The 27,207-nt window shown below is 38.8% G+C and overlaps 1 protein-coding gene and 1 pseudogene across 2 annotated transcripts in view; one reads left to right on the top strand and one right to left on the bottom strand.

Annotated features, from left to right (window-relative positions):
- UBE2R2 (ubiquitin conjugating enzyme E2 R2) overlaps positions 1 to 27,207 on the top strand; it is a 118,596-nt gene that overhangs the window by 21,364 nt on the left and 70,025 nt on the right. The gene's annotated exons all lie outside the window — the stretch shown is intronic.
- On the bottom strand, positions 15,016 to 15,546 carry LOC115499020 (annotated as a pseudogene).

Here is a 27,207-nt window from a genome sequence, read left to right on the forward strand (position 1 = left end):
CCTATTCCTGATATTCAGTGTGATTCTGTGTTTTGCTTTATAAGTAGAATGACTTTATGTTCCAGAGTTCTATATTTATACATTTTTTTATTAGCCAAAAAAGAGGTACTTTAAAATTCACTGTTATGTTTATGTGACTACTCTACCACCAAGTACCATCTTCTCATGTAACCATGACACATACCTGTGAAATTATAACCAGAGGTGTTCTTTAAGCTTTGGAATTTTTATGTTAATAGCGTATATAATTTTTTCCCAAGGATTTTTCTATGTGATCTTTTTATTTTTTAGTTAAAAAAAATTTTTTTTTAACCTTTATTTATTTTTGGGAGTGAGACAGAGCATGAGTGGGGGAGGGAGACACAATCTGAAACAGGCTCCAGCTGCTCATTGTCAGTTCAGAGCTCCACCCAGGGCTCGAACCCATGAACTGCGAGATCATGACTTGAGCCCAAGTCCCATCTTAACTGACTGAGCCACCCAGGCACCCCTAATTTTCTTTAATTTTTTATTTTGAGAGAGCAAGTGAGTGTGCAAGTGCACAAATGGGAGGGGGGCAGAGAGAAGGAGAGACAGAATCCCAGGCAGGCTTCACGCCATCAGCACAGAGCCACATGTGGGGCTCGAACTCATGAACTATGAGGACATGATGCAAGCTGAAATCAAGATTCAGACACTTAACTGTCTGTGTGCCACCCAGGTGCCCCTATATGATGTTCTTAATGAGTAGTTGATAGTTGTGATTTTTGTTCAGGCAAGGAAATTACTTCATAACATGTCTAATGTATTTCTGAAGCAGTAATTTAGTAAATGAGAACACTAGGAAAAAGTATTGCTAAGTTGAATATTTTAGCTTCTCATGTAATGCTCTACAAACACCTGGAGAAGGATTTGGGGCCTAGGTAAATCATCATTATGTTATTCTTATATATAATTAAAACTATAAATATTAACTTCAGAAATATGGAGAACATTTAAAATTTGTTATTTTTGCTTATGTATACTTTTGTTTACCAATATTGAGTGCTTACATGTGTCAGGCACTGCTGTAGGTGCCAAGGGTACAGTGAACAAAACCCTTGACTCATGGTGCTTATATTCTAGTGGGAGAGATAGACAATGAACAAAAAGTATATAGCATCTTAGAAAGTGGTTAAGTGCTAAGGAGAAAAGAGTAAGATAGTTAAGTAGGGGTCTGAAGTTAGGAAGAGGATATTAAAAATTTTTGTGTGTGTGACAATTTAGATATTTCTGAAGAAATGTGACTTTTGGAATGTTCTCATAAGGGGCAGAGTTAACTAACCATGAAGATCTGAAGAACATCTTACTTGAGAGCTAAAAAATAGTGTGTTGGGGCACCTGGGTGGCTTAGTTGGTTAAGCATCAGATTTAGGCTGAGGACATGCTCATGATTTTGAGCTCCACATCGGGCTTTCTGCTATCAGCGTGAAGCCTGCTTCAGATCCTCTGTCCCCCCCCCCCCCCCCCCGCCTCCCCACTCCCCTCTGCTCCTCCCCTGCTCACACTCTCTCCCTCAAAAAAAAAAAAAAAGAATAGTGTGTGTTATTCTTTGTTGTATGCCTTCGTGGGTTAATGAAGTAGAAGGCAGTGAGTAAAAAGTTGAATTATGTTTATTTTCTGTTGTAAAGGCTTGTAGTTAGACTTTTCTTTCTTTTTTTCTTTTTTTGGTAAGTGCTATTTAGTGCAACTAATTTCTTGGGTTTTTATGGGTTGTGATTTTAGTCCCTACAAGCAACTTTAGAGACTGAAGACTCAGAGTTAAAACTTAAAACTGTTCATATTTCCCAGTGGAGTTAGAGAGTAGGCATTATGTACTTTAGTATTTAGTAACCCTTTGAGTTTTCTGCTAAATCTCATTCTTCCTTAATATTAATACAGAGGCATTATAATATAGTGATTAAAGTTTGGGCTTTAGAGTAAGACAGCTAGGTTCTGGTTCTGAACCGGTGATCTTGGGCAAATTATTTAACTTCTGTAGGCCTTTAGTTTCTTCTGTAAAATGGGATGAAGGGGAATGTGGCATATGCTTTGTTAGGAATACTGTGAGAATTAAGTATTATGTTAGTACATGTGAAGGTACTTAGAATGTGCCTGCTATGTGAAAAGCAGTCAGTAAATGTTAGTTGGTGTTAGTGTTAGCAACACTGTTTTGAGTGGTATTTTTCACTTTATAAGTAATAACATGTGCATCATGTAGGATCATATTAAATGAAAAGTTTTATTATGCCTACTACTCTATCCCTTCCCATATCCCTGGTTGTATTTCCCAGAAGTGGTGGTGTTTTTTTTCCATTTTTTCATTTAAAAAATTGTACTAACCACTTAACATAAAATTTCCCATTTTAACCTTCTTTAAAAACATTTTTTTTTTCCTTAGGGGAACCTGGGTGGTTTAGTTGGTTCGGTGTCTGACTCTTGATTTCGGCTCAGGTCATGATTTCATGGTTCCTGAGATCGATCCCCATGTTGGGTTCTGTGCTGTCAGTGAGGAGCCTGCTTGGGATTTTCCCTTTCTCAAAATAAATAAACATTAAAAAAAATTTTTTTTTAAGTGGTTTCCACACCCAATGGAAGTCAGGACCCTGAGATTAAGAGTACTGTGCTCTTCTGACTGAGCTAACCAGGTGCCCCCTTCCATTTTAGCCATTTTTAAGTATATACTTTAGTACTTAATACCATTAATTTTTGTACTTTAAAAGCAGTCTTTCTTTTTCTTTTTTCTTTCTTTTTCTTTTTCTTTCTTTTTTTTTTTTTTTTTTTGCTATGGAAGATGATCACAAAATATCCACTTCCCCTCTGTTGAATATCTTCCCAATTTTCTAATAGCTTCTTAACTTTTAAATTGCTTGTACTGAGTTAAAAATTTTATAAAAATCAAAGTTTTACCTGTCTGTAATTTAAAGAATTAAATGAATTTTGCAAAGTTACTTCATAAAATAGTCCCCCAGACACTGCCTCTTCATTTCCATCACTCCACACAAAAGAACTTAAAATTCTTATAGCTGGGGCGCCAGGGTGGCTCAGTTGGTTAAACGTCCGACTTCAGCTCAGGTCACGATCTCACGGTCCGTGAGTTCGAGCCCCGCGTTGGGCTCTGGGCTGATGGCTCTGAGCCTGGAGCCTGCTTCCAATTCTGTGTCTCCCTCTCTCTCTGCCCCTCCCCTGTTCATGCTCTGCCTCTCTCTGTGTCAAAAATAAATAAACGTTAAAAAAAAAATTCTTATAGCTGATCATTTTGGCATTAACCTCCTTAATACTGTGCTTCTATTACTACTCTCTGATTTTTAAATTTTATTATCTGTGATTGCCCGCCATAGAAGATAAGGATTTCTTTTTAAATCCCTCCACTGTCTTCTTTCCCTCTAACATATATGTTACACATACACGCACATATATTCCTCCAGTCTTCCTAAAGTTATATCATAATTATAGATCTTCATTACTTAAAATTTAAGATGTAGTAAAATATTACTTTTTTTTTAAGTTTATTTATTTTGAAAGAAACAGAGATAGCGTGAGTGGGGGAGGGGCAAGGAGAGAGAAAGAATCCCAGGCATGCTACACACTGCAAGCACAGAGCCCAATGAGGGACTCAAACTCACAAAACCATGAGATGGTGACATCAACCGAAACCAAGAGTTGAATGCTTAATCAACTGAGCCACCCAGATGCCCCCAAAATATTTTTATTTCCCATATAATATTTTGTTTTCCATATAGTTACCTTATTTTGCTTACTCATTTACTTTTCTATGTAGTTACCACTAATCCTAAGAATTTTTTTTTGTAATAGCTTTATTGAGATATAATTTATATTCCATGTAATTCTGCCACTTATAGTGTTTAATCCAGTGGTTTGTAGCATATTTACAGAGTTATGCAATCATTGTTACTACAACCAATTTTAGCATATTTTCATCACCTACCAAGAAAACTTTTTTTTAAGTATGCTTTATGCCCAGTGTAGAGCCCACTGTGGGGCTCAAACTACAATCATGAGCTCAAAACCTGATCTGAGATGAAGTCAAACACTTAACCGACTGAGCCACCCAGGGGACCCCCCCCCCCTCCAGTTTTTTTTCCGCTAGGAAAATCTCTTAACCGTTAGCAGTCATACCCCCTTTCTCAGCAACCTCTTCAATCCTAAACAATCACTAATCTACTTTTTCTGTGTATTAGACTTGCCTGTTCTAGTGCTTGCTTTGGCAGCACATATACTAGATTTGTCTGTTCTGAACATTTTGTATAGATGGAATTGTACAGTATGTATATATACATATATATACACATATATACACAGATACACTTATACATATATATATATATGATCTTTTGTTACTGACTTCTTTAACTTAGCACAATGTTTTCAAAATTCATCTGTTGCTGAATAAAATCACATTGTATGGACGTAATGCATTTTGTTTATCCGTTTGTCTGTTGATGGACATTTGGGTTTCTACTTTTTGGCTATTATGAATAATGCTTCTGTGAACATTTATCTACATATTTTGTGTGGATATTCTTTTCATTTCTCTTGGGTGTGTATCTAGGGGTGGAATTGCTAGATTATATGGTAACTGTTCAATCTTGTGGGAAATTACCAGACAGTTCTCCAAAGCGGCTGTATCATTTTACTTTTCATCAGTCTCCTGAAGTATTCTGAATTTTATTCTGCATAGTTGCCTTCTGTATCTAGTTTATAGCTGTTTACTGAGTTTACTGTCTTTGCCATCAGCCTGGGTGTTTCATGCTCCTACCTGTGTTATATTGGCTGTTTACCTTATTGTCTGTGTCTTTGGTTCATTCTCATGTTTTGGTATATCATATCCTTCAGTAGATGTTTTTGAGGAGGTGTGCATAGCACATGAATTTTTGAGCTCTTATTCTTTTTTTTTTTTAACGTTTATTCATTTTTTTTTTCAACGTTTATTTATTTTTTGGGACAGAGAGAGACAGAGCATGAACGGGGGAGGGGCAGAGAGAGAGGGAGACACAGAATCGGAAACAGGCTCCAGGCTCTGAGCCATCAGCCCAGAGCCCGACGCGGGGCTCGAACCCACGGACCGCGAGATTGTGACCTGGCTGAAGTCGGACGCTTAACCGACTGCGCCACCCAGGCGCCCCAACGTTTATTCATTTTTGAGAGACAGAGCATGAGCAGGGAAGGGGCAGAGAGAGAGGGAGATACAGAATCCGAAACAGGCTACAGGCTCTGAGCTGTCAGCACGGAGTCCGATGCGGGGCTCAAACTCACGAACTGCAAGATCATGACCTGAGCCGAAGTCGGACACTCAACCAACTGAGCCACCCAGGCGCCTCTAGAGCTCTTATTCTAACTTGAGCTCTTACTGAATTTGAGTTGCTTGGCAGGGTATAGAATTCTAGGTTGGAAATCACATAGCTTTAGAATTTTGAGGCTATTGCTCTATTATCTTCTTGGTTCCAAAAGGGCTTTTTGAAATTTGGAATCATTCTAAATCCTGCCCATTATATGTGAATTCTTTTCTTCTGGAAATTTGCAAGATCATCTTTGTGTTCCCACTGTTCTGAAATTTCACATTGCTATGGGTACTTTTAATCTGGAAACTCGTGTTCTTCAGCATTGAAAAATTTTCTTGAGTTATTTCAGTGATATTTTCTTCTATAAATTTTTTTTGCTGTTATCTTTTGGAAGTGCCTGTTACGTGGATATTGGATTGCCTGGATTAATCTCTAATTTACATTGTCTTTGAGGTGCCTGAGTGGGTCATTTGGTTAAGCATCCAATTCTTGATGTCAACTCAGGTCATGATCTCTCACTGTCTGCTGGGCATGGAACCTGCTGATTTTGTCTCTCCCCTTCTGCCCCTCCTTTATTTACACTCACTGTCTCCCTGTCAAAAAAAAAAAAAAAAAAGTCTTTTTATCTGATTTTCAGTTTCTTTGTGTTTTTATTTTTGTTATTATTTATTATTTTTTTAAGTAATCTCTACCCTTAATGTGGGGCTTGAACTCACTACCCCAAGATCAAGAGTTGCATGATCTACTCACTGAGCCAGCCAGGTGCCCCATGTTTTTATACTTTTACTCTTGATTTCAGCTCAGATTATGATCTCATGAGGCAACTATGCAGAATAAAATTCATGCACTGACAGTGTGGAGTCTGCTTGGGATTCTGTCTCTCTTCCTCTCTCTCTGTCCCTCCCCCACTCATGGCCCCCCCTTCTCTCTCTCTCTCTCTCAAAATAAATAAAAACTTTAAAAAAATTACCTCACCTGGAATGCTTAGCTGACTCAGTAGGAGGAGCATGTGGCTCTTGATCTCAGGGTTGTAAGTTTGAGCCCCACACTGGGTGTGGAGATTACTTAAAAAAAAAAAAAAAAAAAAAATCTTGGGTGCCTGAATGGCTCAGCTGGTTAGGCGTCTGGGTCTTGATTGTGGCTTAGGTCATGATCTCACAGTTTGTATGAGCCCCTTGTTGGTCTTCCTGCTCACAGTGAGGAGCCTACTTGCAATTCTTTCTCTCCCTATCTCTGCCCCTCTCCCAGATCACACTCTGTCACAAAATAAATAAACTTAAAAAGAAATAATTAACTCACCTTTATCTTTCACCCCTTCTGTGGAGTTATTCATTTTTGTTTTATGTAGCATTTTTAGTATAATTTACATACAATAAAATGTACTGATTTTAAGGGTGTGGCCTGATTAATTTTGACAATTCCCATTTAGTCACCACCTCTGTGAAATTATAGAACATTTCCGTAATTCCAGACAGTTCCTTCATACCCCTTCCCAGTAATTTTCCCCCACATCATCCCAGGCAGCTACTCTTGTTTGCTATCACTATAGCTTTTATTTTTGCCTGTTTCAGAGATTTATGTAAATGAAATCATACAGTATGTATTCCTGGGTTTGGCTGCTTTTCCTCAACATATTGTTTTTGAGATTCACATATGTTACATGTAGTTTGTTCCTTTTGATGAGTAGTATTCCATTGTATCAATATACCCTAATTTGTTTATCTCTTTCTCTGTTTGATAGGCATTTTTCCAGTTTTTGCTACTTGGAATAAAGCTGTTATGAACATTTTTGTTAAGGTCTTTTAGTGGACATTCATTTTTGTCTCTTGGGTAAATAGAATACCTAAGAGTAGAATTTCTATGGGGTGCCTGGGTGGCGCAGTCGGTTAAGCGTCCGACTTCAGCCAGGTCACGATCTCGCGGTCCGGGAGTTCGAGCCCCGCGTCAGGCTCTGGGCTGATGGCTCGGAGCCTGGAGCCTGTTTCCGATTCTGTGTCTCCCTCTCTCTCTGCCCCTCCCCTGTTCATGCTCTGTCTCTGTCTGTCCCAAAAATAAATAAACGTTGAAAAAAAAAAAAATTAAAAAAAAAAAAAAAAGAATTTCTGTATGTTTATCTCTGCTGTTTTTATTTAAAGAGTTCTATCTTGATACCTGATTTTTATTTTTATCTTTTTAAAAAAAATTTTTTTAACGTTTATTTATTTTTGAGACAGAGAGAGACAGAGCATGAACGGGGGAGGGTCAGAGAGAGGGAGACACAGAATCCGAAACAGGCTCCAGGCTCCGAGCTGTTAGCACAGAGCCCGACGCGGGGCTCGAACTCACGGAGTGCGAAATCATGACCTGAGCCGAAGTCTGCCGCTCAACTGACTGAGCCACCCAGGCGCCCCGATACCTGATTTTTAAAAATAACATTGTTTTTGAGTCTTGGTTGCAGTGTTTTCTCCGAACTTTCTGAAGACATTGTATATTTTTATGTAGCGGTAGATGCTGATTTATTTTTTTAAGCTTATTTTTCCCTCATAGACTGTTTCTTCCACGTTGTTTTTTTTTTTTTATTTTTTTTTAGTGTTTATTCATTTTTTAGAGAGACAGAGACAGAATGTGAGTGGGTGAGGGGCAGAGAGAGAGGGAGACACAGAATCCGAAGCAGGCTCCAGGCTCTGAGGCTGACGCAGGGCTCGAACTCATGAGCTGTGAGATCATGACCTGAGCCGAAGTCGGACGCTCAACCGACTGAGCCCCCCAGGAGCCCCCCAGGTTGTTTTTGATAAGAAAGATTCATGTTAAAGACTTTACTTTAAGTCTGGTAATCTTTGGTTATCTGCTCAGTAGTCTTTTTTTTTGTTTTTTGTTTTTTTGTTTTTTCAGTTGAGGTTTAATATACAGTAAAGTGTATGCCTAGAACGAGAGAAAACATTTTTAGTGCTCCAAAAGGCACTCTTGTACCCCTTCCAAGTCTGTACCCTCACTCCCCTAAACCATTAATTAGGGGTGTCTGGCTGGCTCAGTTGGTAAAGCATGCAACTCTTTATCTCAGGGTTCTGCGTTCAAGCCGCACAATGGGCATACAGCTTACTTAAAAAACAAAACAAAACACACACACAAAACCTAGGGGGCACCCGGATGGTTCAGTAAGTTAAGCGTCTGACTCTTGGTTTTATTGGTTTCAGCTCTGGGCATGATCTCACAGTTTGTGAGTTCAAACCACACATTGGGCTGTGTTGGCAGTGCAGAGCCTGCTTGGGATTCTGTCTCTCCCCCCCCCCCCCCCCCAATAAATAAACTTAAAAATACCCTATAGCCACTGATTATTTTGATGATTTCTATCATAATTTAGTTTTGCCTATTTTTCAACTTCATGTAAGTGAAATTACTCCATTTTTTCTTCTTTGTTTGTTATACATTCTTATAATTGTTTTTAGCAGTTATCCTAAATCAGAGTTTCTCAACTTTAACACAATTGACATTTGGAGCCAGTGATTTTTTGTTGTGGGGTAGGGGGCTATCCTGTGTGTTGTATGGTGTTTAGCAGCATCCCTGGCTGCTACCCACTAGGTACCTGTAGCAGCCGTCTCTCAGTTGTGACAACCAGTCTTCAAGCATTACAAGATGTCTCCTTGGAGGGTAAAATTGTCCATGGTTAAGAACCACTGCCCTAGATATTTCAATCTGCATTCTTTTTTTTTTTTTTTTTAAATATGTATGTATGTATGTATGTAATCTCTATACCCAAGGTGGAACTCACACTCATGACCCAGAGATCAAGAGTTGCATGCTCTTTTGACTGAGCCAGCCAGGTGCCCCTCAGTCTGCATACCTTATTTTTTTTAAGTTTATATATTTTGAGAGAGAGTGCACATGTGTACAGGTAGGGGAGGGGCAGAGAGAGAGAGGGAGAGAGAGAATCCCAAGCAGGCTGAGCACTGTCTGTGCAGAGCCCAATGTGGGGCTCCATCCCACGAACCATGAATTTTGACACGAGCCAAAATCAAGAGTCAAGATGCTTAACCACTGAGCAACCCACACACCCCTGCATTCTTAACTTATTACATTTTAGTCTGAGTTAGTGCTTTTCAAAAAAAGTGAGAACCACATAACAATTGAATTCCAGTCTGTCCTCCTTACCCTTTGTGCTACTGATATCACATTTTAGTTATACATGTCTTATAAATCTTTAAAGCAATAATAGTATTGTTGTTTTACATATTTAATCCTTGTAAAATAAGCAGAAAATCTCAAACACGTGCACACTTTAAAAAATATTTATGAGAGAAAAAGAGTGTGTGTATGTGTGTGTGTGTGTGTGAGTGTGAGTGAGAGAGAGAGAGACAGACAGAGGAGCAGAGAGGGAGCTAGAACCCGAAGCAGGCTCTAGGCTCTGAGCTGTCAGCCTGGAAATGGGGCTCGAACTCAGGAACTGCGAGATCATGACCTGAACTGAAGTTGATGCTTAACTGACTGAGCCACCCAGGTGCCCCCCCCTTTTTTTCCTTTTCTTGTTTAAAAATATTATTTATTTTTGAGAGAGAGAGAGAGACAGACACAGAGTGCAAGTGGAGATAGAGCCCGACATGGGGCATGAACCCACAAACCGTGAGATCATGACTTGAGCCGAAGTCGGACGCTCAACTGACTGAGCCACCCAAGCACCCCACTTTTTTTCTTTTTTAATTAAAAAAAATTTTTTTTTAACATTTATTTATGAGAGAGCGAGACAGAGCATGAGTGGGGAGGGGCAGAGAGGAGTGTGGGACACAGAATCCAAAGCAGGCTCCAGGCTCTGAGCTGTCAGCACAGAGCCCAACGTGGGGCTGGAACTCACGGACCACAAGATCATGACCTGAGCTTAAGTCGGATGCTTAACCAACTGAGCCACCCAGGCACCCCCCCGCCTTTTTAATATTTATTTTTGAGAGAGAGAGAGACAGAGTGTGAGTGGGAGAGGGACAGAGAGAGAGGGAAACACAGAATTTGAAACAGGCTTCAGTCCTTGAGGTGTCAGCACAGAGCCCGATGTGGGACTTGAACTCACAAACAGTGAGTTCATGACCTCAGCTGAAGTCAGTTGCTTAACTGACTGAGCCACCCAGGCGCCCCCTCAACCCCCCCCTTTTTTTTAAATAAGGCAAATATTCATGAGACTACAGCACCCAGGTCAAAAAATAGAACTATTTTTCAGCTATCCAGGAATCCTTCCCATGTCCCATTTTGATTATAACCTCTTCCCCCTCCCCTTCCCAGATAACCATTGTTCTGACTCTTAATCATTTCCTTATTCTTTATAGTTTTATCACCAAGTATGCATTTGTAGACTATCGTGTTACTCATTTTTAAAAATTTCGGGTTTTTTAAGTTTTTTTTAAATTACAGTTTACCCCTCTGCCTCTTTCTTTACATTTTTTTCTCTTGAAGAACCCTGGCCAAAGTTTGAATTTTACTGATTGCACATCTCATGTTGCAGTTAAGCATGTTCCTTCATCCTCTGTGTTTATTACAAATTGGTAGCTGGATTCACAGCCTTGGTCAGACTCTGGTTCAGTCCTTTAGGCATTGCTATAGGCAGTATTGTGTTCTTTAATCAGGAGTTATGTTACTGGTTTTCTCTCTTATTGTCATGTTAGCAGTTGGGCTTTATGCCCAGATCAATTAAATTATTGATAGTTGCAAAACAGTAACATTCTGTTATTTCTTTTTTATTTATTAGTTGGGATACTTTTATTAAGAGATGTTTCTCTGGGGCGCATGGGTGGCTTGGTCGGTTAAGCGTCCGACTTCGGCTCAGGTCATGATCTCACGGTCCATGAGTTCAAGCCCCGCGTCGGGCTCTGTGCTGACCGCTCAGAGCCTGGAGCCTGTAGCCTGCTTCGAATTCTGTGTCTCCCTCTCTCTCTGCCCCTCCCCTGTCCATGCTCTGTCTCTCTCTGTGTCAAAAATAAATAAATGTTAAAAAAAAAAAAATTAAAAAAAAAAAAAAGAGATGTTTCTGCTTATCTACTAGTTATCCAGGGCTACAGGATACATACTTGGTTCTATGTCTTTATCTCTTTCAAGATAGCAGATTAGTTCCCTATTATCCTTTAAGAACTATTTTTAAAATAGTGTTATTGTGAATTTAGGAATTCAAACATCTGATGGGTTTTAATCAATGGTAATTATTAACATCATTGATTCTCAGATTGTCCTACTGTTGGCCAATTGAAGCCTACTACATTAGCTCTTGAATAACTTGATCCACTCCAGGTGTTCTTTTTTTTTTTTTTTTTTAATTTTTTTTTTTCAACGTTTATTTATTTTTGGGACAGAGAGAGACAGAGCATGAACGGGGGAGGGGCAGAGAGAGAGGGAGACACAGAATCGGAAACAGGCTCCAGGCTCCGAGCCATCAGCCCAGAGCCCGACGCGGGGCTCGAACTCACGGACCGCGAGATCGTGACCTGGCTGAAGTCGGACGCTTAACCGACTGCGCCACCCAGGCGCCCCTCCAGGTGTTCTTTATAGCATTCTTGCTATAGGATATGACCAAGCGTTTGAGGCTTATCTTTTACATTTCCTGCTCCAGATTGGTAACTACCTGGTTTCTCCAAGACACCCTAGTTATTAGTGGAAAATGATATTTGAGAATGTCATCTGGGCATTAGGTATGTGCATTGCTGAGTTATCATTTTGTCTAGAACAGAGTTAGGAGTGATGTATGTACATCTGTTTCCACACACAGCCACACACACACACATTTTAAGACTTAATCTCTTTTATATGACATCTATATATCCTTTTTCCCATACCCAAAATTCTGTTCTTAAGGATATAGGGAATAATGGATTAAAATGTCATCATCATTATTTTTTTAATGTTTATTTTTGAGAGGGAGAGAGACAGAGGGCGAGTGGGAGAGAGGCAGAGAGAGAGGGAGACGCAGAATCTGAAGCATACTCTAGGCTCTGAGCTGTCAGCACAGAGCTCGACACGAGGCTCGAACCCCCAAGCCACGAGATCATGACCTGAGTGAGCCTAAGTCGGATGTTTAACCGACTGAGCCACCCAGGCACCCCTAAAATATCACATTATTAATTACTCATTTGTTTTATCCCACATTATACAGTAGTCTCAGAATAACAATACTAATAATACTGTTAGCCATATGATTGCTGAGCAGTTGCATTAATTATTTTGCATATGCTATCTCCATTTCCTCTGTAGAGCTGTACTATCTATCTATACCATCAGATTACATTGATATTACATACTGTATTCTTTTAATCTGCACCTATTTTTAGTTCTATAAGCAATTATAGAGTTCAGTGGAACTATATACATAGTTCAGAGGTTGACATACTTTTTCTGTAAAAGGCCAGATAGCAGATATTTTAGGCTTTGTAGGCCAGAAGGAAAAAATCAAAGTTACTATTACATAGTTAGTTACATAACGAGAGAAACCAAACTTCCACAAAACCCTATTGACAAAATTCAAAATGTAAATAGTTGAGTATAATTTTTTATAATGTAGGTCTAATGAGAAGAATGGAATTAATTTTGGGGGTTAGATAATGCTTAATTTGGGTTCAGAGCTATTATCATTAAGATGGATTGCAGTTGTTCATTTGTTAATGTTGATCTCTAATGAGATTTTCTTTTCAAAAAGTCTACACACAGATTGGTACTGCCAAATACAAACATCAATCCGTGAGTATATGATTTTAATGGAAATAATTTATCGTTTGGAAGGCATTTATAAAATTCTGTTAGATTCTTGATATTTGTCTTTCAGCGTATCATTATAGTACAGATGAGTCACTTCCAATTGTAGGTTAGGTTGAAGCTCCTCAGTTGCACAGTTATACATGGATTGATTTTAAAATATGAATTTTCTGGGGCGCCTGGGTGGCTCAGTTGGTTAAGCGTCCAACTTCGGCCCAGGTCATGATCTTGCGGTTTGTGAGTTGAAGCCCCGCGTCGGGCTCTGTGCTGACAGCCAGAGCCTGGAGCCTGCTTCGGCTTCTGTGTCTCCGTGTCTCTCTGCCCCTCCCCCACTTGTGCTCTGTCTCTCTCTGCCTATCAAAAATAAATAGAAAATTAAAAAATAAAATAAAATATGAATTTTCTATTTTACTTAGGGTCCAAAAAACACTGCTGAAATTGTCCTTTGAGCTCAGAAAATAGATATTTTGCAAATTTGTGTGGGAATGGAGACCTTAATTTTTGACTGAACAGGAAGCATATAAAGCAGTTTGCCATTATATACGATTCTAATAGCTTTAGTTATTAAAATATTTTAGGCTTTACCTGCAGTATGTTTCTTATATAAGCAGTCTTTTGCTAATTTTAAGTTATCAAGAATCCAAGTTTTCAGCAAAAGCTAAATTTTCAAATCCATTTGGTGTTCTACAATAATGGTTGCGGCTGATTTTTTTTCTTTAGAAAAATGTTGAGTCCATTCCTTGGGCTCAAAAAATGGCAGTAAAACTACCAAGCCATGGAACTGCTGAGTGGTGGGGCAAGTCAGGATATTCAGCTTCTGTTTTGGAACCAATGATGGTGAAATCCCCGAAAGCAAATGAAATTTATCTTTTGGCACTACTGGTCTATAAGACATGATGGGTTCAGATATTTTCCTGAGAATACCTGCTGCTGAGTAATACAGTGAATAACCATAGTCTTGAAATACCTTATACATTTTACATTTTCACAAGTTTTGTTAATTTGTCCCCACTAAGCCTTTTTCTTACCACACACATTTTACCACCATTGCTTGTAGCATTTCTTAGATTCCACTTCAGGTTATACTGAATTAATGATTTCTTAAGTTTGAAAATACTCTTTACTCTAGTAGTTTCACATAGGCATTCATAGAGGCTAATTTTTTAGTTACTCAAACTCTGTATTGATTGATCAAATAAATAACTGATAAGTAATCTGCAACATCTGTTAACTCATCTGTATTCAAGGAAACCTGCTAGAAATCATTTGCCTTGTTTTTAAATTGACTATTGCTATTGCTCCCAATATCCTCAACTTGCTTGAACAACTGTTCTCTCTGGAAAGGCTAATAATCTTAAACAAGTTCGTTTTCTCTAGACACATTTCCTTGACTGCTGTAATCAAACATTATTTAATTAACTCACCATTAGTAAATGGCTTTCCTTGCTAGGCTGACAAATGAGCTACTCACACACATAGTGTGGTTGCAGTTTCATTTTTTCATTTTATGAAGAAATTAATATGAGATAATTTAAAATTTTCTGATTTTCTAATGCTTTCCTGTGAGTTGGGAACTCTTACGATGAGTACAATCTGGTAATGTCTCTATATGTTGTATTCTTTTAGCATAGTTATAGTGTCATTACATAATAAAGACAATGCTTTGCCATCTAATTTGATGACAAAACATACTCCACTGTGCCTTGATGTGTGACATTTAAAGTGCACTTTCTTGTTTTGACATGATGGGTTATGCACTCATAAATAAAATTAAAATGTCATGTACAGCAGTATGTGTGACACTCCATGCTGTCAGATACAACTACATCACTGCAATTTATAGTGCACCGTGATGCAGCAGTGTGAGAGGGCACCACATAGTCTCTATTGCAGCTGCTCAACTCTGCATTGCAGCATTAGAACAGCCAAGCCAATCATAAAAAAATGAGTGTGATGGTGTTCCCATAAAACTTTATTTTATGGATATTGAAATTAGAATTTTTTTTTTTTTTTTTAATTTGAAAAGTACTTGTTAGTATTTAATGAACCTCTCTCCATGTGGTTTCAGGCTTCAGGCTACCAGGACACAGGCTCCCCCCACACTCTTAATCTTCTCCCCAGCCCTTCTACTGAAGAATTTGGCCTTCACGATGACAGGCTGTTTGGGGAGCTTTCCCTTTCCCAAAACTTTGTAGTAGCCTGATTGCACCACATCAATGATAGGAGCAGCTCCAGTCTTATTTTTGGCAGCATTTACCTGTTTCTGCTCACTAACCAAGGTCCACAGTTTATCAAGGTTGACAGTTGGGCAGAAGCTCTAGTTCCTTTTTAAGTGGTAATGTCTCATACCAACTTTTTCAAAGTAACCTGGATGATATTTGTCAAAGTTGATCCTGTGGTGATGCATGCCACCAGCATTACCCCGGCCTCCTGGGTGCTTCCGGTGCTTGCCGATGCAGCGGTGGCCGTGGCTCACGTGGCCCTGGCTCACGTGGCCCCGAAGTTTCTGGGTCTTCCTCAGTCTGGATGGCATATCGGTGGCCCAGAAGAAAGAGTGAAATTTGAATTTTATGTGTTTTTAGGCATCGCAAATATTCTTTGTATTTAACCACATATTTCCCTTTCAACTGTTTTTCATCAGTTCTTGCAGGGTACTTTTTTTGTTTTTTGTTTTCTTATTTATTTTGAAAGAGAGAGAGAGAATGTGAATGGGGCAGGGTCAGAGAGAGAGGGAGAGAGAAAATCCCAAGCAGGCTCCATGCTGTCAGCGCAGAGCCTGACACCAGGTTTGATCCCATGAACCATGAGATCATGACCTGAGCCAAAATCAAGAGTTGGATGCTCAACTGACTGATCCATCCAGGTGCCCCTGCAGTGGTACTTTTATCTTAGATGTTTTCCTTCAGCATGAGGAACTTGCTTTCAATAAATGATGTAGTGCAAATTTGCTGGCAACAATTTATCTCAGCTTTCGTTTGCCTGAAAACATCTTTATTTTTTGAAGTTTTTTTTTTTTCCCCCCTGGGTGTAGAATTGTAGCTTTTTTGGTGGGGTGGGGGGTAGGGGGGGCCAGAGAAGAAGCTTTCAGTATTCCAAAATCATTTTCTTGTTTTCTGGCTTCCTTAATTTATTTTTTCCCCTAGCTTTATTGAGATAAAATTGACATATAACTTTAAGTTACGTAAAAGTTTAGGGTGTGCAGTGCAATTATATTGCAAAATGATTACCACAACGTGGTTAGTTAACATATCCTTTATCTCTCATAATTACCAGGTTTTTGTTGTTATGGTGGTGAGAACGTTTATGATCCACTCTCTTAGCAGCTTTCAAGTACATTGTTGTTAACTATAGCCCCCATGCTATACATTTGATCCCTAGAACTTACTCATCTTACAACTGGAAGTTTGTACCCTTTGACCAACATCCCCATCCCCACCCCCACTCTCACCCCCATCCCAAAGCCCTGGCAACCACCAATCAATCAACTCTCTGTTTCTGTGACTTTGGCTTTTTTAGATTCCACAACTAAGTGAGATAATACAGTATTTGTATTTCTCTGTCTGACTTAACTTTACTTAGCATAATGCCCACAGTGTTCATCCATCTTCTCCCAGACAGCAGGATTTTCTTTTATGGCTGAATAATATTCCATTGTATATGTATTCGCTTCCTGAATTCCTTTTGACAAGTCAGCTATCAGTACTATTATTGCCACTTTAAGATAATATCTTTTTTTCTTCTGGCTACTTTTAAGATTCTCTCTTTGTTTTCAACATTTTATGGTGTGCTTAGATGTGGTTTTCTTGGCATTTATCCTGCTTTTGGTCCACTGAGCTTTTTTTTTTTTTTTCAGTTTATTTGTTTTGAGAGAGAGAGCACAAGTGCACGTGCATGAATGGGGGAGGGACAGAGAGAGAGAGAGAATCCCAAGCAAGCTCTGCATCGTCAGCACGGAGCCCAATGCAGGGCTTGAACCCACGAACCATAAGATCATGACCTGAGCCCAAATCAAGGGGTCCCTGGGTGGCTCAGATCATGATCTCATGGTTTGCAAGTTCAAGCCCTGCATTAGGCTCTCTGCTGTCAGTGTGGATTCCACTTCACATCCTCTGTCGCCTTCTCTCTCTCTCTGCACCTCCCCACTCGTGCGCTCGCTCGCTCGCTCTCTCTCTCTCTCTCAAAAATAAACATTTAAAGAGTCTGGCGCTAAATTGGCTTAGCTACCCAGGTACCCCAGTTCACTGAGCTTCTTAAATTTGTGTGTAGTTCATCAGTTTTGGAAAATTCTTAGCCATTATGTCTTTGTATATTGCTTTTACCTTGTTCTGTCTCATCTCCATTTATAGATTAGACCTTTTGTAATTAGGTCCTACCTATCTCCTACACTCTGTTCTGTCCTTTTTTTTTTCTTCCTGTTCTGTGCTTCACTGTGAACATTTTATTGACCTGAATTTGAGTTCACTAATCCTGTTTGATGCTGTTCCAAATCTGCAGTTAAATCTACCCAGTGAGTCCCCAGTTCTAGATACTCTATTTCAGGTTTAGACTTTTTAAACTAGATTCAAGTTATTTGGTGGAAGTTTATTTTAAAAATTAATTCACATCTTTTTCTCTATTTTCTTTTAACATACTAATCGGTGGCATTTTAAAGACCTTGGCTACTAACTCGAATACTTGGGTCATCTGTGGATTTGTTTCTATACCTTTTTCCTCTCTTGATTATCAGTCATTATTCTGCCTCTCTATATGTCAGTTTTTTATTATATGTTGGAGAATGCATATAAAAGAACCATAGAGAGGCAGAGGTAATCTTTATCCAAAGGTGCTTTCCCCTTTCCCTCTGTTAGGAAAATAGGTTGTCAGGCTGTTCCTTTCAAACCAGGCAAGGATTAATTTAGACTGGGGCTTGGGTTACAGTTTAGTAAGACTTAGTTCATCTCTGGTTGCCCTAGTGTTTCTGGTATGCTCCTCTGGACTTTTCTTTGAGAGAGGTGAATTTATGTCTTCTCAGCTTTGGATGACTACAGGAGATGGAATTCTGTCCTTCAGAAGTTCTGAGTTAGCTTTTTATAAAACCTCTGACACCATGCAGTTATAAAATCTGAAGGGAGATTGTGTTTTTGTGTCTATGCCCTAGAGCCAGGGGAAAATTGTCCATGTGTTTTAAGTACTTGTCCTTCATTCCAACCCTGTGTGACCACCAAAAACTGATTTCTCTTTCTCTTAGAGTCCCCCTACCAATGCCCAGTCTCCTTTTTCAGCACTCCCCTCCCCCTGCTCAATTGGCAAAATGCCCTCTACCACTGAAAAAGAAAATGAATAAAATGGCCATCTGTTTCTGGCTTATAAAAGAAAGACTTTCCTCTTTCTGAAATTTTAGTTCAAATAGGTCCTGTTACTTTTGTCAGTTTCCATATTCTTTCCAAAAATGTGATTTTTGCAAACTGCCCTCACTCCCTGCCACTTTGCACCATTGCAGTGAGAACATTGGTCTGTGACCTACTGTATCCTACTTGGAAGGAGAATTGTCTCCTATTTAATATCTGAGTGACCAAAAAGCTGGCCAAGTTCTGAGTGCATGGATGGCAGGCAACTTTTAACATATGACCTGGCTAGCCTTTTTCTAATGGAACCTCTTAATGTCACTATCTTTAGGCCTTTCTTTTGGACCTGTGAGTTTCCTCAGTGGAGGCCCTTAACGGTTTTCTGTCTGGAGAGTAAGAGACTAACTACCAACTTTCTGTGAGCCACCTGAGGAAGATGACTAGGGTTGTCAGCTTAAAGCATATTATCTTTTACTTACTGCCCACTGTTTGCCTGATTGCAGCATGGAGTTACAGCCCTACACTGAGCCTGATGTTACCCAACTCAAAGACTTTGACCTTCTCCAGAGAATAAAGCGTCTGTCTTCTGGCAAGAGCATCCAGCTGCATAAGTCAGGGAGGGGATTTGAGAAGCTGACTGCTGTATAAAGAAACCTTCAGGCAGCTTCCTTCTCTTAGCTCTCTTCTATTCCCACTTCCAGAGCTTCTTGATGCTTCCAGTTTTCAAGATTTGGGGGAGGGGAGGTCGTTGTATGTATAATGTTGGTTCTCTGTTTTTCCACTGCCAGTTTAAGACAGCTTTCTCTGGCCAGTTGGAATAATTTGTTTCTTTTCCATCTGTTTTCTACTGTCCAAAATTTAATTGCTTTGTCTCTTTGGGCATTGTCTTTGTCCTTGTGGGTGTATGCTTTAAAAAAAAAATCCTATATTTTAACTTTTAGTGGGTCTGAGGATGAGCAAAAATAGGAGCTATGACTTCAATCTATAATACTAAAAAAAGATAACATGGTACAAAACTCATAAGGTATAAAAGGGCACTTACAGCAAAAAGTTAGTCTGAATAATCTATTCTTTTCTACTGGTTGTAATGCAACCTTTATCATAATCCAAATTCCCATTTACTTGGGTCTGTTTCTGTTTGTTCATTAATCTCTACCTACTTCGACTTATTTTGGCTTAGAATACATTTTTAATGTCTATTAATGTTATTTTCCACTCATTATTTTTGTTTTTCCTGAGAAATTTCATGGCTGTTCTTCCTTATTTTTGTAGAAACCTTTGGATCAAATTGGCTGGGTCTCCCCAAAATTCGTTTAGTACCTTTTGTTTGTTTGTTTTTAGTCATTGCATTACATTTAACAGTTAATTTGGAAAGAGTTGACATCTTGACAATATTAAAATCTTTCTATGACCTTTCATTTATTCAGAGCTTCTTTTATGTATCTTTCAGACCTCTTATTTATTTGGTTTTCTTTTCTTTTTCTTTTGTAAATTGTATTTTTTTTTTTTTTTAACGTTTTATTTATTTTTGAGACAGAGAGAGACAGAGCATGAACAGGGGAGGGGCAGAGAGAGACGGAGACACAGAATCGGAAGCAGGCTCCAGGCTCTGAGCCATCAGCCCAGAGCCCGACGCGGGGCTCGAACTCACAGACCGCGAGATCATGACCTGAGCTGAAGTCGGACACTTAACCGACTGAGCCACCCAGGCGCCCCTGTAAATTGTATTTTTTTTAAATTTTACTTATTTTGAGAGAGAGAAAGAGAGAGAGAGCATGTGTGTGTGCCAGCCAGTGGAGAAGGGGTGAAGAGAGAGGGAGAGAGAGAATCCCAAGCGAGCTCCATGCTACACAGAGCTCCATCTCATGAACCGTAAGATCATGACCTTCGGCAAACTCCAGAGTCAGATGCTTAACTGACTGAGCCACCCAGGTGTCCCTGTACTTTTTTTTTTTTAAGACTATTTTTTTTTAGAACAGTTTAAGGTTCACAGCAAAATTGGGAGGAAGGTACAGAGATTTCCCATATACAACTGACCCCATGAGTTGCATAGCCTTCCCTGTTACCAGTTTCTCCCACCTTCTCCCATAGTGGTACATTTGTTATAGTTGGTGGACCTACATTGACACCTCACAATCACCTACAGTCCCATTTCACATTCAGGCTCACTCTTGGCATTGTGCATTCACAAATGTGTAATGACATGTATGATCCTTAATATAGAGTATTTTCACTGTCCTGGAAATCCTTTGTGGTTTTCTGTTCATCCCTCCCACCCCCAACCACTGATTTTTTTCTATCTCTATTGTTTTGTCTTTTTCAGAATGCCATATAGTTAGAATCATTTGGTGTTTAGCCTTTCACATTGGCTCTTATTTAGTAATAGACATTTTAGATCCTCCATGACTTTTAGTGGCTTGATAGCTCATTTCTTTTTAGCATTCAGTAATAATACATTGTCTGGATATACCATAGTTTGCTTCCATTTACCCAACTAAGCACATCTTGGTTGCTTCAAATTTTGGCAGTTATTAATAAGGCTGCTGTTAATATTTACGTACAGGTTTTTGTGTGGACATAAGTTTTCAACTGATTTGGGTTTTTTGTTTGTTTTTTATTGATTTTTGAGAGAGAGACAGAGTGCAAGCAGTGGAAGGGCAGAGAGAGAGGGAGACACAGAATCCCAAGCAGGCTCCAGGCTCCAAGCTGCCAGCACAGAGCCCGATGTGGGGCTCCTCGAACTCACGCACCATGAGATAGGACCCGAGCTGAAGTTGGACGCCCAACTGACTGAGCCACCCAGGGGCCCCTTAACTGATTTGGGTTTTAAATACCAAAGAACATGATTGCTAGATTGTATGAGTATGTTTAATTGTAAGAGTCTGCCCAACACAGTGGCTATATCATTTTACATTCCCACCAGCAATGAATAAGAGTTCTAGTTGTTTCACATCCTCGTCAGCATTTGATTTTGTCAGTATTTTGGATCTTAACCATTCTAATAGGTGTTAGTGGAATTTCATTGTTTTAATTTGTAATTGTAATGATGTGTAATGTTGAGAAATCTTTTCATATGTTTATTTGCTATCTGTGTGTCCTTAGAGTTCTGTTCAGATCTTTTACCTGTTTTTAAATCATGTTATTTTCTTATTGTTGAGCTTTAAGAGTTCTTTGTATATTTTGGAGTAGTCTTTTATCCCATGTGCCTTTTTTTTTTTTTTTTTAATGTATTTTCTATGCCCAACGTGGGGCTTGAAGTCACAGCCCCAAGATCAAAAGTCACATGTTCCACAAACTGACCCAGCCAGGCAGCCCTATTACGTGTGTCTTACACAAGTATTTTCTCCCAGTGTATGGCTTGTCTTCTCATTCTCTTGTCAGCATCTTACACAGAACTCTTTTTAATTTTAATTAAGTCCAACTTATCAGTTCTTTCTTTTGGGCCTTTGGCATTATATCTAAAAATTTATTGCCAAATCCAAGGATATCTAGGTTTTTCTCCTGTGTTATGTTCTAGTTTATGGTTTTGTGTTTTGCATTACGTCTATGGTCTATTTTTAGTTAATTTTTGTGAAGGGTGTAATGTCTGTGTCTAGATACTGTTTTCACGGTATCATGCTTAACTTGCAGCACCCCTTTTTTTACTTACTGTGTACTTTCCTTGTCTTTAAAGAGTATCCTCATCCTTTTTCTTTACATATTAATCTTGTACATTCAATTTTATTGCTAAGTAATTGTTTTTTATTGTTGCTATTTCAAATAGGATTTTTTTTTAAGTTTATTTATTTATTTTGAGAGAGAGCATGAGTAGGAGAGGGGCAGAGGGGTGTGGGGGGAGAGAGAATCCCAAGCAGGCTTCATGCTATTGGTGCAGACCATGATCTGAGCCGAAATCAAGAGTCAGACACTTAACCAACTGAGCCCCCCAGGCGCCTCCCTGGCTAAGGAGTCTTAATCTGAGAAAATTGTATAATTCAACAGAGAATTAACAAAGATAATGACAGTTACTGTTTATGCTTAGCCAACTGAGCCACCCAGGCACCCTTATAACTACTGTTTATGAAGAGGTTAACATGTGCCATGCCCTGTGCTAAGGGGAATATACATATATGTAATATCCAGACTTCCATTAATTACTAGCTGTATGACCTTGTGCAGGGTTCTAAAACTCTTTTTATTCATTTTCCTCTTTGTAATAAGGAGTTTGATGACAATACCTGCCTCACAGGGTTGTTTTAAGAATTAAATGAATTAATAGGGGCTCTTGGGTGGCTCAGTCAGTTGAGTGTGCTACTTCGGCTCAGTCATGATCTCACCATTTGTGAGTTTGAACCCCGTATCAGGCTCACTGCTGTCCACACAGAACCTGCTTTGGATCCTGTGTTCCCTCCTCTCTCTGCCCCTCTCCACCTTTCAAAAATAAACATTAAAAAAAAAGAATTAAGTGAATTAACATGTAAAGAATTTAGAACAGTGCCTGGCACATAGTAAGCACTCACTGAGTGAGAGCTGCTACTGCACTATTTCTTATAGCAATCCCATGTGGTATATTACTGGACAGTTCTATATATGTGGGGAAACTAAGGCTCACAGGGCGTTTAGTAGTCCAAGGTTATGCAGATTAGTCTGTATTCCTGATTTTGTAGCTTATTAAGTCTGTCTGTCTTAATTGTATTTTGCCCAAGCCTCCCAAAGCAGGATAGTTGGATGTTCAGACAAGACAGTTTGTCAGGATGTTGTCTCATGAGGGGATCAGATAGACCCCTGCTGCTGGAATTTGGAACAGTATAGCCTTCAGAAAGACATTGGCCATTGCAAGAAGAAACGAAATATACTTTTAGAACAAGAACTTCAGAATTAGAGTTGGAGCACATGCTGGCATTTGGGCTGGGGGAAAGAGGTTGGAGCCCAGAGGTTGTTCCTGGGAGTTAGGGATGCATTGATTCTGTGGGTGTCGAAAAGTGGCAATAGCTGCAAGGACAATTACATCAGAAACTGGTAACGAGGGTGGCATTAGTTACTTCATTTCTCAGTCACTTGTATTTACTCTTCATCTCATAATACCAGACCAGCTGTGCTCTGATAGCAGCTGGCGTCATGAGCTACAGAACTCATGGTTTAGATGCCCTTTGCAATAACAAATTTCTTCTCAGTCCTGGTGTCTGATGACGGAACTGACCTGCTGATCTGGATTCCTGACTTCTGGCTTACTCTTAACCTCTTAAAATTTCCCTGTCCCTCCAAATCCTGCTAATCCAGATTTCTTACTGCCGTCATATTACTGATTTGACACTTGCTTTTTTCCTTTTAATTAAATTTAATTTTCATTTACAAAAATAATTAAAATATATATAGTTTTATATGTATCCATCCCTACTCCCAAAAGCAGTCTCTTTCAGCTGTTTTAGAAGTGAAGAGTAAGTGAGTCTTTGGTTGCCTCCATGTTTACTTTGAGATAAAGCCATGCCTGAGGTGAATTCTACCCCCAGACTCAGTCACATATTGCCAGTATTTATTTAAACCAGTTTTTTGTTGTTGTTCCTAGTGTTAATAATCATACTCATCAGTTCATGGCTCTTTATCATTATTTTGCCCATACCAGACCTTTTCCTGTTTGTTTGGTGGTAGTTGGTAGGTAGGTTTGTATGCAGCCATTTCTTTTTATTCCCATTCTCACTTCTCCTTCCCTGTTTTTCCTTAGGCAACCATTCTTTTTCTTTTTCTTTTTTTTTTTTTTAAGCAGGCTTCAGGCCCAGCATGGAGCCAGCACAGGGCCCAACATGCGGTTTGGACTCACTACTGTAAGATCAAGACCTGAGCTAAAGAGTTGGATGCTTAACTGACTGAGCCACCCAGGCACCCCCCTCTTAGGCAACCATTCTAATGTATTTATGAATATTCTTTGATAGGCACTCATAAGAATCACTTAAATTTTTTTTTTAACAATGGCAAACTTGGAGAAAAGCTCCAAGAACTTTCTTCCTGAACCATTTGATAGTAAGTTCTCGGTGTCTAATTTCCCACCATTTCTCTAAATATTTTAGTTTATTTTCTACAAACAATATTATTCTGTATAATCTCAATATAACTATTAACAATTAGGAAATTAATGTTGAGGCATTAGTACCATCTAATCCTCAAGCCCCATTCAATTTTGCCAATTTTCTTAATACTGTTCTTTGTAGTAGAAGAATTCAGAATCATGTGTTGCTTTTGCTTTTAGTTGTGTCCCTATAATCTGTCTCAGACTCTAATAATTTCTTGTGTTTTTCTAGACTTTAATGCCTTTGATGGGTTTGATGGTTACAGGACACCTATTTTGTAGAATATCCCTCAATTTGAGTTAGTAATGTTTCCTCATGTTTATTTCAGGTGGCATATGATTGTGATTTGTCTCATTATTGAGGATGTTCACTTTGGTCACTTAGAAGATATGTCAGGTTTCTATAAAGTTACTCTTCTCCTTTGTAGTGGATAAGTATTTTGTGGGAAACTATTTTGAAGCTATATAAACATTCAGTTCCTACTCAGCTTTCAATTTATTTATGTTTGTATGGATTCATAGTTTATTATTTTATTCAATGGCTAATGATGGTATGCATTCAGATATAAAACTATATGCATATATATTACATTGGTATAAATGATGTAGTTTGATTTTATTTTAATATAATGGTATATTAAAGTGTTAAAATGTGATCTAAATCTGGAAGGTCATATTTCAGAATGTTTAGGATGATTATCTGGTTGGTGGTGAGTAAAACTCTACCATAATGATATAGGGTGGAGTTCAAAAAATTTAATCACATAAAATATAAGCTTAGTGTTATTTCTGGCTGGCCTGAAGTTATAGGGATCCAGCTGCTTGATCCAATTCTGACCTGGTCCTGGCTGCAGTTTTGTGCCACCTGGTGGCATTTGTCCACTTCAGTATAATATAAATGCGACAAATCTGGCTGCTTAGGACTTCATGCATTGGTAGCAATTTTAGGTGTGGTTAGTTGATGCCAGCTTCTTTGACACAATCTGGTGAATTTGGGCCAAGTGAGTACTGGGTATGAGAAGACCTGTTCTCTATCTCTTTGCTTTCTAAGACAGGTGGCCTACTTTTCTCTTCCTGGCCTTACCCTTGCCTCTGTCAGTATAGGGGTGAGCGGGTGGATATATTTACTGTACTATTGGTGATTTTTATTTTCTCTGCTTTGAAAATCTGTATTTTCTCATATTCTCCAAATTAACATGTATGAAGTATTAATAAAGTATTTTTTTAAGTTTATTTATTTATTTTGAGAGAGAGATCAGGGGAGGGGCAGAGAGGGGAGAAGGAGAGAGAATCAAAAACAGGGTCCACATTACCAGTGCAGAGCCTGATGTGGGGCTCAAACCCAGGAACCGTGAGATCATGACCTGAGCCAGAATCCAGAGTCAGACACTTAACCGACTGAGCCACCCATGTGCCCCAAGTATTAATCACAGAAAATATTAATAACAGAGAGAAAGATGGAAGGCTCAGCTGTCACAGGAATAAGGGAAACCATATTAAGTAGATGATTTATGTAGGAACCGTTTTCTAGCCCTTCAAAGAAATTTTCAACCCGTGTTTAAGTCTTACTACCAGGACTTGTTCTGTGTATATGAAAGGATTCTTCCAAAGCAAGTCTTGTCTTTAATTATTCTATTTTTAATTTTTTTTATTTATTTAAGTAATCTCTGCACCCATCATGGGGCTTGATCTCACCACTCCTAGATCAGGAGTCGTATGCCCTTCTGAGCCAGCCAGGAGCCCCTAATTTTTCTATTTTAATTCTATTACGTATTATCACCATTTCTGGATTATTTTCCGATTTATTCTGATTGCTTCATCTACCCACTAACATTTTCTTTTTGTATCTTAGGTGCAAAAGGTTAAGTTAATCATAATCCACAGTTTATAGCCCATTTTTGTCATTGGTTTATGCTAACTACCACTTGTGTTACTTGCTTCTGTCTTTATACCCCACTTCCATTTCACTCCTCCTGCCCTAGGCAACCATTCTGGTGTGTACTTTTTAATTTGTACTTGTTCCTACAAAATGTGTGTTATTCAGTATACATGTATTTTACTTTATGTACTTTAAGTATTATTCATATTTTTATTTTCTCCTAAGCAGTATATTTTATTTCTTCTTCTTTTTTTAAGATTATTTGAGGGAGAGAGAGCATGTGTGCATGAATAGGGGAAAGGCAGAGAGAGAGAGGTAGAGAAAGAATCCCAAGCAGGCTCTGTGCTGTCAGTGTGGAGCCCAGGGTGGGGCTCGATCCCATGAACTGTGAGACCATGACCTGAGCTGAAATCGAGAGTTGGACGCTTAACTGACTGAGCCACCCAGACACCTTCCATTTTTTAAAAAAAAAAAATTTATGGAAAATGTAAAGATAAACAAAAGTGGAGAGAATCTTAAAATGAACTCTGATGTACCTATCACCCAGTTTAGTGATTAATATTTTGCCAATGTTGTTTTTTCTGTCCAGTTTCTTAAAACATATTTAGATACCATTTCCATTTTACCCATAAATAATTCAATATGCTTTTCTAACTGTGGTTATCATATTATTAATTGGAAGGCTTTCTTTTTCTCCAAGTTTTTCCTTTTATAATTTACTGTCCTTATTATTTCCTTTTATAATTTTTACAATAAAAATTATCTGAAAATATTATGGCATTTTATGTTCTTTGCCTTTGTCTTTATTTTCCTAATTGCTTTTTACTTTTTCTTTACTTCTAATTTTATCATTCACTTTGGAGGTTTTCCTCAAATTTCTGTTTTTTTTTTAAGCCCTTGGTTAATTTTTAAGAGGGAGTTGCTAAGAAGCTGCAGGTGGGAAATTGTGTATAAGTGCACCTG

This window comes from Lynx canadensis, chromosome D4, assembly GCF_007474595.2.
Source record: "Lynx canadensis isolate LIC74 chromosome D4, mLynCan4.pri.v2, whole genome shotgun sequence".
In the NCBI taxonomy this organism is placed as follows: domain Eukaryota; kingdom Metazoa; phylum Chordata; class Mammalia; order Carnivora; family Felidae; genus Lynx; species Lynx canadensis.